The sequence below is a fragment of the Sarcophilus harrisii genome, chromosome 3 (genome assembly GCF_902635505.1).
Source record: "Sarcophilus harrisii chromosome 3, mSarHar1.11, whole genome shotgun sequence".
NCBI classification, from domain to species: Eukaryota; Metazoa; Chordata; class Mammalia; order Dasyuromorphia; family Dasyuridae; genus Sarcophilus; species Sarcophilus harrisii.
The window spans coordinates 561,334,646-561,357,187 of NC_045428.1; positions in this window are offsets into that span (position 1 = coordinate 561,334,646).

Here is a 22,542-nt window from a genome sequence, read left to right on the forward strand (position 1 = left end):
AATAATATTCATTTACCCCCATTATTGTGAAGGGAGACTTTTTAATGCTTTTTTTGAGTCTCATCTCAGTCACTCCAGAGTTCTCCTGGAATTGTTTCCTCTTCTCTGAAATGGGGATAGTCTTTATTACTACCTTAAATAAAAAGCTGCTAGCTTTTCTTAGCCTAAATCTCTCCCTTTACCTGTCACCCTCCTTTCCCCCAATCCTGTTATAACAAAGAAATTTTTTAAAAAGAATCATACCAAAAAGAGGAAATTCACTAAAACGTTGAAACAAGCAGAATCAGGAATACTACATACAATAACAGCAAAAGTGTATAATGATCAACTATGAAAGGCTTGGTTCTTCTCAGAGATTCAGAGATCCAAAGCAATCCCAAAAAACTTTGGACAGAAAATGTCATCTCCATCCAAAAAAAATTTATATATATATATCATAGTTTTTCCCTTTTGCTCTGATTTTTCTCTCCCAAAAATGACTCATAAAGAAATATGTGTTTAAAAAATAAATAAATTTTAAATAAAACAACTGCATATAATTTTTTTTAATGAAACAAATCCAACATTTAGATGCAACATTCCACACCTGTGCAAAGGAATTATTATTATTGAGTTATTATTAAGGAAAAACAAGGCAGTGTGATTAACAAATCAAGCTAAGACCTCTGAGGTCAATCAAGCTGGATACACATCTCCTTCTGCTACCTACCTCCTGGCTCTTTTACAAACAAGATGCTCCATCTCTCTGCTCCAGGCATTTTCTCCAGCTAGCTGCCATGCCAGGAATATCTGCCGCATCCCACTTCCTTTGAATTCCATTTTCTACCAGAGCCCTTCCCTTCCACACCCATCTTAATTCCAGGGTTTTCTGCTAAGTATGTTCTGTTATCCTACATGGAGCTTGCTTATGCATATTAAGCCGTTGTCTTCTTCATTAGATTGTAAATTCCTAGAGGGCAGGGATTGTCTGTTGCCTCTTTGTATCCCCCTTGATTAGCACTGTGCTTGACCTGAGGTAGGTGATTTATAAATGTTTATTTATAAATATTTTTAAATGACTGTGTGATCATGGACAAATCAATTCACTCTTCACTGTTTCAGCATCCACATTTTTGAAATGTAGGGGTTAGATTGGATTCCTTTCCAATGCCAAATCTGTAATCTTTGCCTAGGAGGAAAATGTAAGCTGCCTTACTTAGGTTCAAGAGAAGGAGAGTTATTGAATAAAGAAAAGGATACTTTCTTTTCTCATATATCTTTTCACATAGGAAAGCCTCCTCCCCCTTCCTCCCTATCCTTACTCTACACTTGGGGTTCCCTTATTTTGTCCAGTAATCTTATAGAATTGAAAATTGCAGCTTCCTTACAAACTTTAAAATTAGGAATCTACAATCTAAAGTTGGCCATGGATTTCCCTAAAATTAGCCCTGAAAGGTAATTCTCCAAGTGAGGTGTTTTTTTTTTTTCAAAACTATATTTATTCAATCCAATTCAACACACATGTATTCAGCATTTAATGTTTGCAAGGCCCTTTGCTCTAGATCAGGGATGGGAACTCAAAAGATGAGATGAAAGCTAGATAGAACAACCTCCCATTGCTTGTGTTCTATAAAGTGATGATTTTATATGGCCTATGAATGATGTTATAAATATCCAAAAGGGCCCTTGGCAGAAAAAAGTTTTCCCATTGATGATCTATATTGTCCTAGGATTACAAAGACCAGATGAGATGGGGGAAGGAAAAATAGTGGGAGAAAGAAAGGAGAGGAGGGTATGAAGTTTATAAATGTCCACACTTTAAATTCTGTCCTCCAAGTTCTCAAGTATAACAGGCTAGTCCCCTCTGCTTTTCAACTGAACTCCAAGCCTTCCTGGTATGGGACTCTTTTGATGGGGGGAAGAAGGAGAGAAGGGAGATAGAACCAAGGGGCAGAAGCTGTGGTGGGAGACAAAGACCATAGTCATCTTCATCTCTTCAAGAGAGAATATCACCTATATAAATGAAGTAGAAGGCTGCTTTTCTGGATATGATTTCTTTTTTTTTTTTTTTTCAAATAACAGTATAATTTTATTTATTTCTATTTAAAATTTTTTTTCAAAATACATGCAAAAATAGTTTTCAACATTCACCCTTAAACAAAACCTTGTGTTCTATATTTTTTCCCTCCCTCCCTTCTTCTCCCCTTACCTAGACAGCAAGTAATCCAATATAGGTGAAACATGTACAATTCTCCTAAACATATTTTGACATTTGTCATGCTGCACAAGAAAAATAAGATCAAAAAGGAAAAAAAGAGGTTAAAAAATCAAATAAACAACAAAAATGATGAAAATATTGTGTTGTGATCCATGATCCTCCTCTGAATGTAGTCCTCCATCTGAATGTAGATAGCTCTCTCCATCACAAGTCCATTGGAATTGGCTTGAATCACCTCATGGCTGAAAAGAGCCACGTCCATCAGAGTTGATCATTTTAATAATCTTGTTGTTGTGTACAATGTTCACTTGGTTCTGCTCACGTCTTCAGAATCAGTTCATGTAAGTTTCTCTAGACATTTCTGATATCATCCTGCAGATCATTTCTTATAGAATAATAATATTCTATTACATTCATATTCATATTACCCATTCCCTGGAACTAATGGTCACTGTATATGATTTCTAAGACAAGAGACAACACTTCCCCCATCCCACCCTACATTAAAACAAACAAACAAACAAACAAAAACTTCTTTCTTCTAGATGGGGAGCCTGGAGGGGGCTGGATTCTTAAACCAAAAGAAGAAATCTGTAATGTATGTTTTGTCTTGAAAAGCCTCAAATTAAGTTAAACTTCCCCTCTTCCTCATCTCCTCCAGGCAATTTGTGAGATTTTGTTTCTTTCAGAACTGGCAAAAACTAGGTTCCAAAGGAATGGAGAAGTAGAGATAAGGGGCCTAAAAAACCTCTTTGTATGTGGGTAAAAGGCAGAAGGAAAGGAGCAATGGATCCCCACCCCTACTTTCCCTACTTCCCACTCAGCAGTCAGATTAGGGGAAAAGTCAGGGGAAGGGATGGGGAAGAAAAGACTCCAGAAAGCATTTTTCATCATAAGTCTTTTGGAATTGTCCGGAATCTTTGTATTGCAACATTCATGGTTATCATCTTACAGTACTGCAATTACTGTTTTGTTGTTGTTGTTGTTGTTGAACACTTTTCCTGGTTCTACTCACTTTTTTTTTTTTTTTTTGCATTAATTCATGTAAGTCCAGATTTTTGTGAGAACATCCTGCTTGTCATTTCTTACAAAACAATGGATGAGAGTTGGAAGCTTCTTGGAAGCCATCTACTCAAACCCCCTCCTTTCACAGGGTAAGGAAACTGCAACTCAGGGTCATGCAATGATCTACCCAGCATCACACATTTAAGTATCAGAGGGAAACTTGAAACCAGGACTTCTTGACTCCAGAACCAGCTCTATCCATTTTTGCCTCTAACACTAAAGATGGGGGTCTACGAGTATATGACAGAAGCTATTTGTTATGTCAAGCCTGATGGATGTGTCAGTTTAGCTAAGCTGCTTTCTCTACCCTTTTATTTCTTATTATAAAGAATATGACTTTCTGGGAGAGCAAGGGCAAAGGGATATCTTGGGAAATGTGATGTAACTATAAAAAAGATCAAAATTTTTTGTTTTGTTTTAAAGAAAAAGACTAAGGGTATAGAGGCAGCTAGGTGATACAGTGGATAGAGCAGACGCTCACTACTTGTGTGACCTTGAGCAAATCATGTAACTCCAGTTCCAGGAAAGAAGGAAGGAAGGCAGGCAGGCTGGGGGTGAGGATATCATTGGTAGATGTTATGTCAGCCTGGAAAGGCAATCTTAGAAGATTATTTCATTTAATCAGATTGTTTTACAGATGGGGAATTAAAGATCAGTTAGCCACAAAAGAGAAATTACTTGCTCAGGGTCACAAAAGTAGGAAACAGTCACCAGTAAACATAAAACTGGTGTTAATAGTAGAATCAAAGCTAAAACTTGGGTCCCTGAACCCCCAATCAATTCCATAAGTATTCTATTCCATTCTAATTCCTGGGTGAGCACAAGGAGGGAGTGGGGTTTTCATCAAAAAAAAAAAAAAAAAAAAAAAAAAAAAAAAAGACTAATAAAAAGGATGTACATGGAAATAGAGTATTTGCTATGTGACCTGAAACAAGTAATTTTCTTCTAGTCATCAGGTTCCTCATCCTTAAAACAAGAGGGAAAGAGCAAATGGGCTTTGAGGTCCCTTCCAAGTGTATCCATGGTCCCATAACCTGCAAATGTCCATCTATATAACCTACCTCTGTCCAGCAATAACTCCCTTCTAGATATAGTATAGATCTGAAAGTAGAAGGGGCTTTAGGCCTCATCTAATCCAACTTTATACAGATAAACTGAAGCACAAGAAAGATGAGCGAGGTCCCATGTATAATCTCCAGAGCCAGATTTTCAATCCAGTTTCCCCGGTACCATGCAGAAGGTCCATAATGAGAACAGACAAAGCAATGTTCCTCTCTGAGATGGCTCCCAGCTCAGCCCATGATTTGGCAGGAGACTGGCCAAAGAGCCAGGTCAAATCAACACACATGGACTAAGTGACTGCTCTGTACCTAACACCGTGCTAACTTCTTAGGCAGAATAGGGGTAATGATGAAAGATGCTACTCTGAATATCATCCTAATAATCTAATGATTGTAATAAAATCTTTGGAAAGTTGTTTTGCAAAATTAATATTAAAATGCTCTTTCCTATAGGTTTTTAAAATTTTTTTTAAAATAGCCTTTTATTTTCTAAATACATGCAAAGATAGTTTTCAATATTCGCCTTTAGCAAAACCCTGTGTTCCAAGTTTTTCCTCCCTCCCTTTCCCCTTGCTCTCCTCCCCTAGACAGCATCCTATGTGTTTCAGTGCCTATTACTGTAATTGGGCAATGCATGCAGAGGTCTAGATGGCAATCCCTGGCTTCCTATCACTGTGATTCTTCCCATAAAGGTCTATTCTTCCATAGACTCTCTCCAGAGAATCTATCTGATAGACTGAAGGACTTCTTCTAGTTTTTGCTATAGTTCCTTGCTGCTAGGAGATACCCTGGCTGTCCAACTGTTAGCCCTTTATCCCATTGCATTGACTGGCTCATCTCCTTTCCTGATCATACACCTCTGGTATTCTTTCGGCCATGTCCGTAGGTCATAGAAAGGTCCTTTAACCGATTTTTACCCGCTAAGAATGAATAAGTGAATGAATGAAAAATTGCTATATCAGTCAATATGCATTTATTAAGTATTTACTCTGGCACTCTCCTAAGTGATCAAGATGTAAAGTTCACAATCTAGTGGGAGACACAGCATGCGACTAACAATGACCAAAAAAGCTATATACAGAATAAATAATCAATAGAAGTAGGCACTAGAAACTAGGAATTGGGCCTAGCTCTATGTTAAAAGCTGGGGACATGAATAAAAAAGTTAGCCTTGTCCCAGTGAGCTCCCAAAACTGATAGGATGTTTCAGCTGCAAGTCAAATTGGAAAGGCCATTCCGGGGCTCTTAGAAGGCAATGACAAAGAGATGGTACCATCGTCTTATCATTAGCAGCATTGCCAGTGGGGAAATCAGATTTCTTGAACTATTTCATGATGCCGATGATTTTAGTGGGAAGAACTTTCTTCTCTGTGTTTTCAGGAGCTGTGGTCACTGATGTTCCTGGAGACCTTAAGGAAAATAGGCAGATTCCTTCTCCACAGGGGTTACTCCCCTAGTTGATGGCTAGGACCAGGCCTAAAGTAGGGCTAGTGGGTGCTCCATATTCTTGGGCCTAGCTTCCATTGCCTTTTGGGGCACCTGCAACTCCAGTATCTCAAAAGCTGTGGTCCTCCAAGATTCAAAAGCATATAGGATCAAAAAGAGATTTTAACATAAAGTTCTCTTAATCAGAGAAATTATAATGAAAGGATTTCTTCTTTTATTCTTAGTCTAATTAATGCATTGCTGGTGGACTTGTGAAAAGATCCAACCATTCTGGAGAGCGATTTGGAACTATGCTCAAAAAGTTATCAAACTGCATACCCTTTGATCCAGCAGTGTTACTACTAGACCTGTATCCCAAAGAGATCTTAAAGGAGGGAAAAGGCCTCACATGTGCAAAAATGTTTGTGGCAGCGCTTTTTGTAGTGACCAGAAACTGGAAACTGAGTGGATGTCCATCAGTTGGGGAATGGCTGAATAAATTATGGTATATGAATGTAATGGAATATATGATTATTCCTTAAGAAATGACCAGCAGGATGATTTCAGAGAGGCCTGGAGAGACTTACATGAACTGATTATGTGATTATGTGATGATCAAGTGTGATGGAGGTGGTTCATCTCAACAATGAGGTAATTTAAGGTAATTCCAATAGATTTAGGATGGGAAATGCCATCTGCATCCAGAGAGAGAACTAGTGGAGACTGAATATGGATTGAAGTATAGTATTTTCACCTTTTTTTTTCCTTTGTTTTTTTTTTCTCATTTTTCCCCCCTTTTGGTTTGATTTTTTTTTTTGATACAATATGACAAAAATATTTAGAAGGATTGCACACATTTAACTTATATCAGAATTCTTGCTGTCTTGGAGAAGGGAAAGGTAAGGAAAGAAGGAAGAAAAATTCATAATATGAAGTTGTACAAAGATGAATGTTAAAAACTATCTTTACATGTATTTGGAAAAATAAAATACTATTGAAAAATATTCTCAACCCAATTCAACAAATCTTTTTTAATGCATAACACAATTGAGATACTATGTGCTGAAGAGGTTAGGCAAGGAGGGTGTAGAAGTGGAATATAAAAATAAATATTAAGTATACTTAATCCCAAAAGTAAAACTGCACTAAAACCAAGATAGCTGATAATATTTGTTAGTACATTAACCTTGAAATTGGGAGAGACCATTTGTTACTAGGCTTTTGCTTTGTTTTTCTTTTTCTTTTTACTATGTAAATATATTTATTGTTATTATTATAATTTTTTTCAAAATGGCTTTTCAAAATTCCCTTGAACAATAAGAAAAAATAAAAATCAAATGGGTGTCTTAAAAAAAAGAGACTGAAAACCATTACTATCACCTGATATAGCATGTTCTATTATGGGTAAAGGACTAAAATTTATTCACAACATTTTACTTTGTCAGTATCTAGCTTGTAATCAGTAAAACCTGAGTTCAAATGCTTTCTAGAATTGTTTGTTGTTGCCTAAATCTGGAATGGCCTCCAACCTCTGGCAAAAGGCTAATTTACAAAAGACTAATTAGGTTAGCAGCTTCTGTCTGGGTCTTCCCAGATCCCTCCAGGGGGTGATGATCTCCACTTTACATAGATGGTGTCTGATTCAGTACCTCTCTAAGGCATTTATCATATCCTGTTGCTATCAGCCACTCTACAAACATTTATAAACTTCTTAGTAGGGGAAGGGAAAGAAACAAGCATTTATTTATATAGGGCCTGCTATGTACCAGGCACTGGGCTAAGCTCTTTATCTCTGTACTTTCAGAATTTTCACCAGTAGTTCTACTTGGTTTGGACTCCAGAGACTAGGATGCCCCACCCAGGATACCTGATCACATGAAATCTCATCATCATGCTAATTGATTTTTTGATAATCATCCTCCAGACTCCTCCAAGGTCTCTCCCCTCTGATTGGAGGGCTGGGAATGAAGCACTAAACTCCTCCCAAATCCTTCCCTTATAGACTCAGAATCTGAGAATTTTCATTGGCAACTCTACCTGTGCTTCAAGCAAAATCTTGGGGTTGAGCTGGGTACTCCCTGGTAACTCATCTCTTCCTTTTTCAGCTTCTTTTACATATTACCTTCCCCATTAGATTGTATACTTGAGAGCAGGAATTATCTTTCTTTTTCTTATTTGTGTCCCCAATGCTTAGTGCAGTGTCTGCCACACAGGAGATGCTTAATAAATATTAATTGAATTGAATCTCACAATCTCAATTCGGTGTAATAGGCGCTGTTATTATCCCTATTTATAACTGAGGAAACTGAGGCAAACAGCTATATAACTTGTCCAAGGTCACCCAGTTAAAAAGTACCTAAGAGTAGATTTAAACTCAAGTTCTTCCTGACTCCAGATCCAGCTCTCTATCCACATAATCATAATAATACCTTACTAGAATTTGGGAACTTGGAACTCTTGGAACTGCAGTCTTCCAGCTTTCCCCCAATATCTCTCAAGTGTCCACCCTTTTCATTATCCATCTCATATAAAGGCAGATTGTTTACAAATGCAATAAGAGTACACGGTTGAGGATTCTCAGGGCATGAATTATATATAGACAGGCAAATTATGGGTGTACTGCCTGGTTACAGAGCTCGTTCAGCTTTGTCATCTTTGTCACAAATTTAGAACTGGAAAGGACTTTGGAGTTCATCCACTCAAGCCCTATCATTTTCAGGGACCTGATTCCCTACTGGATTCCCTGTGTCTAATCCTTTTTTATCCAAGGATCTTATGCTCCTTGGCTCTCTGAGAAGACAATAGAATTTTGTGGACTAACAATAGCACTTCCCTTATAGAATCCTTGTGAGATAATATTGTATAGTCCTTTACAGATCTTAAATCAGTATATAAATAATAACTGGTATTGATGCAGATTCTAGGAATATTTTTATTAGAGAGATGTAGATGATAGAGACCTAAATACAAGCTTTATTTGAATTATATTAGGAGAGTTTCCAGAGTTAACTGATGATAAAATAAGTAAGAGGCTTTTATTTTGGTGCATCTGATCTTGATGTAGTAAAAACCCCAATAACAGTAAGGACCCCAAAATTTTTCAAGAAACACCAGATCAAACTGTCTCACTTTAGGAATGTAGTTCCTATATTGGGAGTCAGGTGACAGCCTTGGAGAATGTGTGTGAAAGAAAGGGAGTTAGATAGATATCTTTATTCCACCAAGCTATCCTTCAAGGATGTCTGGCTTGTCTTCCACAAATCTGGGCTTCTGTCTTGCACCTGGGCTCTTTGCTTCAGGAGAGAAGAAAGGGAGTCGTTGTTAGCCCCCATTACCAAACTTCCCACCAATCATGTTGACCCCAATCCCATAATGTCTTTTATCCTGACCTGTTCTTTTTTCTATTCTTCCCAATTCCATCTCTAATTTTCCCTATATATGTACCTGCTTATTCTCTGCTCTTTGCTATTTTCCTCTTTTAGAATTTAGCTCTCTCTAATTAACATTACAGTTATAATCTCGATTTAGAAATTATCCAAGCTTCTAAATTATTTTGGGACACCTGTCCAGAAGCCCAGTATATTTTGGGATTCCCCTTGCATTTTTGAATCCCAACAGTGTTGAACCCAGTTTCTGTAAACCAGGAGCTGGGAATGCCAGATCACAGGTTACATATAAAATCAAGAGAATGAGCTAGAGCATCAATTTTCAAAGTGTAATCTGCAGACTCTTAGCAATCAATCATACTCATTATGGCAGTAAGATCATATAAAGGAGTTCACAAAGTCAATTATTTTCATAATAATCTTGACATGATAAATACCAATAGCTATCACCCACATAAAGAAAAGTTCTTTCAGAGATTCTCAATAATTTTTAAGAGTACAAAAGGGGTCTTGAAACCAAAAAGTTTGAAAATCAATGTCACAATAATCTATAAGGTAACTTTTAGTTCTAGATTGTATGAATCTTTGTATCTTGAGAAAGGTTTATCTTGACTGCCATTCATAAAGAAGTCCACCAATCTTCCAGGACTTCTTTCTAGCTATTTGTTCACTAACTTATTCTTCCTTTACTTATTTTTTCTCCTTCTTACTTTTCCCTTAGAATCCTACTGCCTGTTGACTATTTAATGAATGGCTAAATAACTTCTCTCTTTTGTGTTTCAATTAACAAGCATTAATTTCTCCTTGAAAAATAAAGCAAAATGTTGTGAATAAATTTATTCCTTTACCCATAGGAGTATAATATTTCTTCATTTTCACTCCCACCACTTAAAAACAACCCCCTCCACACAACCCTTCTGGACTACCTTGTGTAAACAAGAGAAAGTGTATTCCTATTGGAGGTCTTCCTATGACCGTTCTCCCCTCCCCCTTACCCTTCTCCAATCTATTGCTTCATAGAACTAATCTTAAGCATAGATCTGATTACTTTTCTCCTATACTCATAATCTTTTAATGTTTCCCTGCTAATTATTAAATAAACAAGACTCAAGACCCACCACTATATGATACCTCCCAAGCTTTCACATATAGTGTCCTATTATACACCATCATACCTGCAGTACTCTAAGCAAAAGGGAGTACTCTTCCCTGTGAGCATGTCTTTGCTCTCCAGCCTTACTGACTTTGGCCTTAAACTTGGCAATAATGACATATTGGATTTATTCCACAGATATATCTTTACCTCTTCACCTCTTCACCCATCAGATTGAAGTCTGCCTCAGTTTTCACCATCTAAAAGTGATCTCTCCCACATCTGATCAAATAGTACTTATGTTTCTCTACTGGCCATTAAAGTCGTACTCCAATGTTTCATCAGAATGGGAAGGTGAACGTGAGCTCTTGAAGGTGATGCCATATGAATACAAGCTCTGGCAGGCCTTACCAAGCAGGAAATACTTTATCTAATAGTCCCATGACAGATTTTATGTGTCATCACCAGAAGGTTAACCAAGAGGGAATTTTTTTGGTCATAGCAATAATTTTGTGTGGTGTTTTTATTTTTATTATATCATTTTAGCTTCATAGCAAACATCATAGCAAATAGGTTCAATTATTATCTCCATTACACAAATGAGGAAACCGAGGAAGAAAAATTAGGTGACTTTTTTATTTTACTTTTTTAGTAAATAGTATTTTATATATTTCCAATTATAATGTTGTGATTTTCTTTTAAAATTTTTTATTTAATAGTATTTTACATGTTTCCAATTACAAGATTAAATGACTTTCTAGGAGTCACATAGCTACTAGGTATCAATAGCAGAATCTAAAGCAGGCTTTCCTGCTTCCAGGACCAACCTTTTAGCAGTTGCATCCATCAGATAGTAACAATCCATGAAAAGCATCTGGTGAGACATAGCAGAATTACCTTCTGTGTTGGCACTTTGCAGAAATCTTAGGAAGATATAGAATTAGATGGGAGGGACTTTAAAGGTTTTCTATTCCAAACCCCTCATTTTATGAGTAAGGAAATGAAGATTCAGAGAAGCCAAATAGGTTGAGTAATTTACCCAAGATCCCACAGATTACTAATCTAGCTCTAATCCCATTACACAATGCTGCCTCATCTAGGATCTCTAAACAATGAGAATAGGTATGAATTGGCTAAAGGTTTATTCAAATCCTTATCAATCCTTATCAATTTTTGGACCTGCAATATGTCCAGGAATTACCAACAAGGGTGTTAAATTCAATTATAAAATAAAAATCACTCATGTTTGTAGAGCACACTTTATACAGTATTACAATGTAGGTAATGCAGTTATTAACTCAATTTGACAGACAATGACATTGATTGTCTATCTAAATCTACATTGATCTATCCAGACAGATAGAACTGGATGCTCCCCTCTTCAACAAACAATAGCCTGCCATCTTTGGATATCTCTGTACCCTGCAGTGGCAAGAGTAGTATTATATGAAGAATTGGAAGATGTATGCTTAAATCTCGGGGCTGCCACTGGTTTGAATTACTGATAACCTCTTTGGGCTGGGTGACAATTTTCTCATCTGTAAAAAGGAGCAGATTAGATTAATTACCTCTAAGATTCCTTCTTTCATTATTATTATTATTATTATTAAAGCTTTTTATTTTCAAATCATATGTATAGATAGTTTTCAATATTCACCCTTGCAAAATCTTGTTTTAAATTTTTTTGCTCTCCCTTCCCCTCACTCCCTCTCCTAGACAGGAAGTAATCCAATCTAAGTTAAATATGTGCAATTCTTCTCTACAAATTTCCACAATTATCACTCTGGACAAGAAAAAGATCAAAAAGGAAAAAATGAGAAAGAAAAAGTAAGCAAACAACAAAAAAGGTAAAAATGCTATGCTGTGGTTCACATCCAGTCCCCACAGTTCTCTCTCTGAGTCTGGGTATAGATGACTCTCTCCATCACAAGACCATTGGAACTGTTCTGAATCATCTCATTGTTGAAAAGAGCCGCATCCATCAGAATTGATCATTGTATAATCTTGCTGTTGCCGTGTACAATGATCTCTTGGTCCTGCTCATTTCTCTCAGCATAAGTTCATGTAAGTCTCTCCAAGTCTCTCTGAAAGCATCCTGCTGATTATTTCTTACAGAACAATAATATCCCATAGCATTCATATACCATAATTTATTCAGCCATTCTCCAACTGATGGGCACTATTCACTTTCCAGTTTCTTGACACTACAAAAAGAGCTGCTACAAACAATTTTGCCCATGTGGGTCCTTTCCCTTCTTTATGATCTCTTTGGGATACAGACCCAATCTGAAAAAGAGTATGCACAGTTTTATAGCCCCTTGGGCATAGTTCCAGATTGCTCTCCAGAATAGTTGAATCAGTTCACAGTTCCACCAACAATGCATCAGTGTCCCAGTTTTCCCACATTCCTTCCAACATTCGTCATTATCTTTTCCTGCCATTGTAGTCAATCTGAGAGGTGTGTAGTGGTACCTTAGTTGTTTTAATTTGCATTTCTCTGATCAATAGTGATTTAGAGCCCTTTATGATTTCTTCTAGTTTTAACCCTTGGATTCAAGGTTAACTAGTGATTAGTAGCAGTCATTTGGAGTCAGGGACTTGCGTCCATAAATCCAGTGTTCTGGTAGTCTCCATTTGCTCATATAGCCACCTCCCAGTCTGGGAAGGGACTGATCTGCCTTTCCTCAAGGTCGTTCACCACTGTGGACTTTCTCCCTGGACAACTAACTGTCCTCCATCTTGTCAAGATTCTCACTAAAAAGTTGTCTCCACCATGGTACACAATACTCCCAATGGGTTCTGACCAGGTAACAGAGTACAATGGAAAGAAGGCTGGATTTGGAATGAAGGAACCTATGTTTAAATCCCTTCTGAGGCAACCTGAGGCACATAATCTCTCTGGGTTCAGATGTTCTGTAAAGTGAGAAGATTGGATTAGATAAGGGGCCTTTGGACTCTGAAACCAGAATCCTGAGAACCAGAAGCTCTATAAGCCACATCTCTCAATGTAGTGGAAGCTCCTTATTATTAGCTTGTTTTTAGGGTCCCATCGAACTTCCTGCCTCCAATTTTCCCTTTTCCTCTGATATTGTAGATCTCAGGCCAAGACAACTTCAATATTCATCTGTTACTATTAATATTTTCCCCTCACTTCTTCCTTTCTGGTGTGTCTATAACGAGTCATCTAGTATCTAGTCCAAATATCTCTAGGAGCTATGACAAGACTGCAGAGCTAGGTCAGAGGTCCCTTGCTTAGGGCTTTCAGGCCTGGTGATTAGTAATGAGTGGGAAACTGCCAGGGGCCATCTCCAAGGGGTCCTTCAAGTCCAGTCCTGACACACTTACAGTCTGGAGCTTATTCTTAATTGGGCCTTGGAATCCTATGACCTAGATACTAGTTTCCCAGTCATATGTCCTACCCTACTTTGGGAATTCCCCTTGAAATAATTCAGAGAAGGGAGAGGTGAAATAAAGAGTATATGGAGTTAGGGAAAGACAAAAGGTGATTACTGGGACACAGTTGAGAAAAAACTTGGCAGGCACTATAGGGTAATGGAAATTACTCACTCAATCAAAAAGCTACTATGTGCCAAGCCCTGAGCTAAGTGCTGGAGATACAGATAGTGAGATAGACCCTGCCCTAAAGGAGTTTATACACTAATAAAGTGATATAACATAAATAGGAAAGCAATAGCCAGAGAAGGGTTTTTTTGATCAGGTCAGCATACTTAACTTAAGATCAAGAGAAGTATATGTGAATAGGTATATATGAATTTAGACATTAATGGTCATCCTGTCATCAGGGGGAGGGGGTGGGGGAAGGAGGGGAAAAATTGGAACAAGAGGTTTGGCAATTGTCAATGCTGTAAAGTTACCCATACATATAACCTGTAAATAAAAGGCTGTTAAATAAAATAAATAAATAAAGTTTTCATTTAAACTAAAAAAAAAAAAAAAGTTGGACATAAAAAAAAAACACACACACACACATAACACACAAAACTACATATATCTGACTTCCCTGACTTCCTTTATATCTCAATTAAAATCTCACATTTTACTGGAAATCTACCTCTTAATTCTCATGCTTTCCTTCTGTTAATTATTTCCTATTTCTACTGATAGATCATTTGCTTTGCATATATTTGTTTGTATATTGTTGGCCCAAGTACATTCCAAGAGCCTTGAGGACAGGGAATATCTTTTCCTTCTTTTTGTATCCTGAACATTTAGCATAGTACTTGGCATATAGTAATAATAAATGATTATCGATTGATTATTCTATTTCAATATGATTCATTTCCTTTGCAATCCTCCATGTTTTATGCATTTAAAACACATTCTGAGAGCGGGTCCCAAGGCATCCCAGACCCTCCAAAGGGTCCAGAATACAAAAAGAGTTAAGAATTTGGATCTAATATAATAATCTGGAGGAGAAGAGGAAAAAAAAATAAATTTATATCGTAATTTTATTATATATTTGAAAGGAATAGCAAGTTGTGCATAGCAGATTTGCAGTTTCATGTGCAATCATCTTTTAAGAATTGTACTATATTATAGAAATGCTTGTTTAGTTCCACAAATTAAAAATAAAATTAAAAAAAATCTCTTTAATATTAATGGTCACAGAGGTACAAGTAGACATAAAGCAATTAATTGTTGCACCCTTTCCAGTAGCAATAGTATTGTAATGTAATTCTCTTTCTCAGAATGAAAACAAGGGGGAAGGCTTATGTGCAGTGTCAAGATGCCATCTGGAAGTTAAAGGATGGGATGGGGAATCTGGTCCACATGGATCCAGAGTGATACAGTAGGTTCAAGGGTGCGCTTATTCATCAGTCAGAATAGTTCAGCCTTGCGGGAGAAATAATTCCACTGTTTGCCATGATCTATCTTCTGTCATTGTCTCATTCTTCACTCCATCTCACATGAAGAAATGGCCTTACTCCTTTCCAGTTTGACCCTTCCATCTATTCAAACAATCTCACTCCACCCTGTCTCTTCCAACAGATTGTCCCTTGGTGTCATCCCAGTCTATACTTATTTTCAATCTGTCCCTGTCTACTAGATTATTCTCACCCCCCTACAAACATGCCCATGTATCCCTCATCCTGAAAAAACCCTCACTTGATCCTTCCATCCCCACTAATCATCATATTATATCTCTTCTGCCCTTTGTAGCTAAACTCCTCAAGAAGGTATTTTATAATAAAACACTCTACCTTTTCTGTCTGTCTCTGTCTCTCCCTCTCCCTCTTCCTCTCTCTGTCTCTCTGTCTGTGTCTCTGTATCTCTGTCTGTCTCTGTCTCTTCTTCCCTTCCTCCTTCTCTCTCTGTCTCTGCCTCTCTGTGTCTCTCTGTGTCTCTGTCTCTGTCTGTCTTTCTCTCTTTCTCTCTCTCTCTCTCTCTCTCTCTCTCTCTCTCTCTCTCTCTCTCTTCTCTCTCTCTCTCTCTCTCTCTCTCTCTCTCTCTCTCTGTCTCTCTCTCTTTCTTTCTTTCTCCATTTGCTTCCTAACCCCTTACACTCTGGCTTCCAACCTTATCATCCCATCAAACTGCTCTTTCCCATGACCTCTGAGATGCCAAATCCAGCAGCCTTTTCTCCATCCTCATTCTCTAACTCTCTGCAACCTCTGATCATTCTCACCTCTTTGATACTCTCTTCTGCCTAGGTTTTAGCCATATCACTCTCTCTCAGTTTTCCTCCTACCTCTCTGATTCCTTCTCAGTCTCTTTTGATGGATCCTCTTCTAAAACATGACCTCTAACCATAGGTGTTCCCCAGGGTTCTGTCCTAGAATCTCTTCTTTTCTCCCTCTAGCCTACTTCTCTTGGTGATCTCATCAGCTCCCAGGGATTTAATCATCATCTCTTTGCTAAGGTTCCCAAATATCCCGCTCCAGCCTCTCAGCTGGCTTCCAATCTCAAATCTCCAATTGCCTTTCAGACAACTCAAACTTGATGTTCAGTAGACATCTTAAACTCATTATGTCTCAAACAGAACTCATTATCTTTCTCCAAACCACCTTCTGCCCACCCCTTACCTTTCCTATAGCAATAGAGGGCAAGCCCATCTTCCCAGTGCTGGGGCTCCCAGCCTAGGAGTCTCCTGAATTCCTCACTATCCCCCATATCCAAACTGGTTCCCAGGTAGTTTCACCCTAAACTAACTCTCAATACATCCCCTTCTCTCTGGCATTGTTCACCATCCTGGTGCAGGCCCTCATCACCTGGACTCTTACAATAACTGTTGCGGATCTACCTGCTTCAAGCCTCTCCCCACTCCAATCCATCTATTCAGCCACTAAAATGAGTTGTTGTTTTTTTCTTAATTATTATTTAATAGCCTTTTATTTACAGGTTATATGTATGGCTAACTTTACAGCATTGACAATTGCCAAACCTCTTGTTCCAATTTTTCACCTCTTACCCCCCGCCCTCTCCCCCAGATGGCAGGATGACCAGTAGATGTTAAATATATTAAAATATAAATTAGATACACAATAAGTATACATGACCAAACCGTTATTTTGCTGTACAAAAGAATCAGACTCTGAAATATTGTACAATTACTTGTGAAGGAAATAAAGAATGCAGGTGGGCATAAATATAGGGATTAGGAATTCAATGTAATGGTTTTAGTCATCACCAGAGTTCTTTCTCTGGGTAGCCTAGTTCAGTTCATTACTGCTCCATTGGAAATGATTTGGTTGATCTCCTTGCTGAGGATGGCCAGGTCCATCAGAACTGGTCATCATATAGTGTTGTTGTTGAAGTATATAATGATCTCCTGGTCCTGCTCATTTCACTCAGCATCAGTTCGTGTAAGTCTCTCCAGGCCTTTCTGAAATCATCCTGTTGGTCATAAAATGAGTTTTTCTAAAGCATAGGTCTCTTCAATCAATCCCACAGGCTCCCTCTCACCTCCAGGATCAAATACAAAACCTTCTTCTTGGTATTTAAAGCCCTTTATTACCTGACTTCCTCCTACCTTACCAGACTTCTTATACTTTACTCCCTGCCATAAACTCTTCAGTTCAGTGACACTGACCTCCTGAATGTTCCACAAAGAAGACTTTTCATTTCTGAACTCCGGTTATTTTCTCTGACTGTCCCCCCTACCTGGAACATTCTCCTTCCTCACGATCACCTATAGAGCTCCCTGGCTTCCTTTAAGTCCTAACTAAAATTCCCTCTTTTACAAGAAGCTTTCTCCAATATCTCTTAATTCTAGCATCTTCCCTTTTTTAATTATTTCCTTTTTGTCCCGTACATAGCTTGTTTTGTACATATTTGTTTACTTGATGTCTCTTCTATTAGATTGTAAGCTCCTTGAGGGCAGGGACTGTCTTTTGCATCTTTTTGTATCTCCAACACTTTGGAGTTTACTGATTGAATGATTGCTACTGGAGTAACTTTGGGTAACTTTTCTAGGTCTCAATTTCCTTACTTGTAAAATGAGGGGTGGGTGAACTAGGTAGTGTCTAAGCCCCTTTTTGGTTATAAATCCTATGATTTTTAAGTGTGTCATAGTGGAAAAACTGTTAATACGAATTTATATTCATTCATTCATATTAAATACCAGTTCTACCATGTACCACTCTCTGTGCAAGCTTAAAGAGATACATTCCCCTCTCTGAGCCTCAGTTACCTAATATGTAAAATCAAAGGGTTAGACTTCCAGGGCCTCTGAGTTCCCTTCCAGCCCTGGAGCCTGTGAACCATGAATTGAATTTCTTACATCAGAAGTGGATCTCCTTGCTTGAGGAGAAAGAGCTTTTCAGTTTGTTTTGTTTTGTTTTTTAAAGGATGCCCACAATGGACAATGCTATAGGGCTTTAACCTGGAGAAAGAAAGTCAGGAAAAAGAGGGCCAAGCAGTTGAGCTGGGAGACGCCCCATCAAGATAGTTCTGGGGAATTGGAAAGGACAAACATTGTGTTCTCTGTGCTGGGAGATGGACTCGGAAACGCCTGGAAAGGGCAGACAAACCCAGTTTGGCAAAGGGGAAAGATACAATCCTTGGCAGGACATACCTTGTTATTTAGACAGTCTTGAAATAAAGAAGAATAGAGTCATTTTAAGCCTGTGACGGTTTCTGGGGAGAATCGGTATTTGAGAGTTGGGGATATTCTTCCCTGGCTGCAATTGGATTGAACTGTGCACTGTGTATTTTTAAGACAGAGTGGCCAATGAGTTCAAAAAGAGAAAAAAGGCAGGGTTATATCCAATTGGCAAAAACAACTTCTTGTTGGGATGTTTTTAATCATAGTTTTTATTTTTTTTTTTTTCTCCAGTCAATAGAATTGAAATATATTCTATATTCATCATGCCATGCAAGAAAAATCATATCAAAAGGGAAAACAACATGAGGGAAAAAAACAAGCCAGCAAACAAACAAATAACAACAACAAGAAAGGTGAAAATACTATATTTTGATCCCCTTCAGGCTCCATTGTTCTCTGTTGATGCGGTGACACTTTCCATCACAAGTCTATTGGAATTGCCTTAAAACACTCATTGCCGAAAAGAGCCAAGTTCATCACAGTTGATCATCATATAATCTTTTAAATGATTCTTTTTTTTTTCTTTTTGCTGAGGCAATTGGGGTTAAGGGACTTGCCCAGAGTCACACAGCTAGGAAGTATTAAGTGTCTGAGATCAGATTTGAACTCAGGTCCTCCTAACTTCAGGGCTGGTGCTCTATCCATTGTACCACCTAGCTGCCCCCAATCTTTTAACATTCATTTTTGTAAGATTTTGACTTACAAATTTTTTCTCCTTCCCTCCCCCTTCCCTAAGACAGCTAGCAATCTGATACAAGTTTTTTAATGTACAATCATTTTAAACATATTTCCATATTATTCATTTTGTGAAAGAAAAATCAGAATAAAAGGGGAAAACCTTGAAAATGAAAAACAAAAAAGGTGAAAATACTATACTAATTTATATTCAGTCTCCATGGTTTTCTCTCTGGATGCAGATGGCTCTGTCCATCCCAAGACTATTGGAATATATCACTGTATTGCTGAAAAGAAAAGTCAATTATAGTTGATCATCACATATTTATGTTCTCTTGGTTCTGCTCACTTCACTTAGCATCAGTTCATATAAGTCTTTGCAGGCTTTTCAGAAACCAGCCTGCTCATCATGTCTTAGAGAACAATAATATTCCATTACATTCAGATACCATAACTTATTCAACCATTCCCCAACTGATGAGCATCCATTCAGTTTCCAGTTACTTGCCACCACAAAAAGGGCTGTTATAAACATTTTTGCACATGTGGAATTTTTCTCTTTTTGGGAGTGAATCTGTTTTCTTGCAGCATCTCCAATCTTCATTATTTTCCAATTTTGTCACTTTTACCAAACTTATGAGTGTGAGGAATAACCTCTAAATTGCTTTAATTTGCATTTCTCTATTTAGTCAATAAATATTTAACAGGCACCTATGATGTGCCAATCTGGGGATGCAGATATGAAAAACAAAAATAGTCTCTGATTTCAAGGAGCTTACCATCTAATGAGGGAAGGCAACACACAAAAATTAGTTACAAGGGGATTGGCAAAGCATAATGAAGCCCAAAGGAAAGCTGCCAAAATGAAATGAATAGATTACTTCTTACACTTAATTAAAACGAAGAAAATGAAGTATTAATCATTTAAAGCATTTAAATTATTTTTCACTGAGTGGCTGCCCTGGAGAGACTCACATGAACTAAGTGAAGTGAGTAGAACCAAGAGAACATTATATACAGCAGCAACAAGATTATATAATGACCAATTCTGATGGAAGTGGTTCTTTTCAACAATGAGGTGATTCAGGCCAGTTCCAGTAGACTTGGGATGGAGAGAGCTGTCCGCATTCAGAGAGGACCCCAATGGGGACTGAATGTGGATCACACAAGATAGTATTTTCACTTTTTTGTTGTTTGATTGCTTTTTGTTTCTTTTCTTATTTTTTCCTTTTTGATCTGATTTTTCTTGCATCTACATAAATGTAGAAATATGAATAGAAGAATTGCACATGTTTAGCATGTACCTACTACCTAGGGGAGGAGGTGGGACAAAGGGAGTGAGAAAAATTTAGAACACAAGATTTTGCAAAGGTAAATGTTGAAAAATATCTTTGCTTGTATTTTGAAAATAAAAAACTATCATGAAGAAAAAAATTATTTTAATGTAGTTATTGATAACTTGGATTTCTTTCTTGGAAAACTGCCCATTTATATCTTTTGATCAATTATCTATTGGAGAATGACTGTTAATCTTATCCATTTGAATTGGTTCCTTGTACATCTTGAAAATGAGACTTTTATCAGAGAAACTTGTTGCAAAGATTTTTTTCCCACAAATAGTTGTTTCCCTTCTAATTTTTACTACATTAGATATGTTTATGCAAAACTTTTTTTTTAGATGATCAAAAGATCCTTTCCACATCAAAAGATGATCCACTTTCTTGTGTATGATCCTTTTATTTATTTGTTTATTTATCACCTCTTCTTTCCATAGTTCAGAAAAATTCATTCTTGTTCTTTTCATTTGTTTATCATGTATCTATTATTTTTGGGTTATGCATCCATTTGATGGATAGCTAGGTAATTCAGTGGATAGAGTGCCTGGTCAGAGTCAGGAAAAAACATCGTCCTGAATTCAAATCTAGTCTCAGAAACTTACTAGCTGTGTGACCCTAGACAAATCACTTAACCCTGTATATTTCAGTTTCCTCATCTGTAAAATAAGCTGGAGAAGGAAATGGCATCCCCTCCAATATCTTTCCCAAGAAAACCCCAAATGGAGTTACTCAGATATGACTGAACCAATTGAACAATAACAAGAATATTCCATTTGGAGTTCATCTTGACATACAACGTGGGTTCTGATCTAAACCTAATTTCTGCCAGCCTGCTTTCCAGTTTCCCCCCAAATTTTTATTGAATCATCCTCTCCCCAACACCTGTTCTATCCCCATGCCCCAAACTGAAGTCTTTGGGTTTATGCTGCTGTGCTGATTTCTATATGTTGTATACCTGATCTATTCCATTGATTAGCCTCTCTTTAAGAACCAATAAAATCACCTTAATGATTACTGTTCTGAGATCCAACACTGATAGATCCTCTTCGTTCCCATTTTTTCTATTATTATCGTTGAGATTCTTGACCTTTTTATGAATTTTATTATTGTTTTTCCTAAGTTCTAAAAAATATCCCATTTATATTTTTATTGGGTACAGGAGTGGATAAATAGATTGTTCAAGGTAGTATTATAATTTTTTTATTTGCTTCCCAGGACCTTCCCAGGAGCAATTAATATTTATATAAATACTTATGTCTCTTTAGAGAAAATACTTAATAGATGCATTTATATAGTTCCTGTGTGGGTCTTTGCAGATATACACTCAAATATTTTATAGCTTCTGTACTTATTTTGAGGAGAATTTCCTTTTATAAGTCTTCTGAATGGGTTTAGTTGGTTTAGGTACAGTAATGGTGATGATTTGTTTGGATTTATTTTATAACTGGCAATTTCACAGAAAATGCTGTTTCAATTAATTTTTAGTTTATTCTCTAAGGTTCTCTATATATATCATCACATCATCTGTAGAAAGTGCTAATTTTGTATCATCTTTGCCAATGTTTATTCCATCAATTTCTTTTTCTTGACTTCTGGCTATAACTAACATTTCGAACATTACATTAAAATAATATTGATAATGGAAATTCTTGCTTTATCTTTAATCTTATTGGAAAATCTTATTTTAACTTTACCATTACATATACTGTATGCTCTTGGATTAGATGGATTTACTATGTTAAAAAGATCCATTTAATCCTATGATTTCCAGAGTTTTTAATAAAAATGGATATTGTATTTTGTCAAAAATCTTTTATTATTTATTGATATAATTTTTTAAAATAAAATTACCATAGTTTGTTATATTTATAGACTTGTTCGTGTTGAACCAATCCTGAATTTCTAGTCCAAATCCTATCTAGTCATAGATTGTGATCTTTCTCATATGTTGTTGTACCCTATTTGTATCTAAATGTTGTTTAAATTTTTGTGTCATTTAACTTTGGGATTATTGTTCTATAGTTATCTTTCTTTGCTCTATTTCTCCCTGTTTTAGATATTAGGACCATATCAGTATTATGTAAATAAGTTTAAAAGGACTTTCTTTTCTTATTGTTGCAAATTACTTGTCTTTTGCATGTTTGATGGTGCCCTTTTATGAAGCCATCTGGTTCCAGAGTTGTTTTTTTCTTTTAGAGTTAATTTATGTGTTATTCAATTTTTTTGTGGTATTTGTTT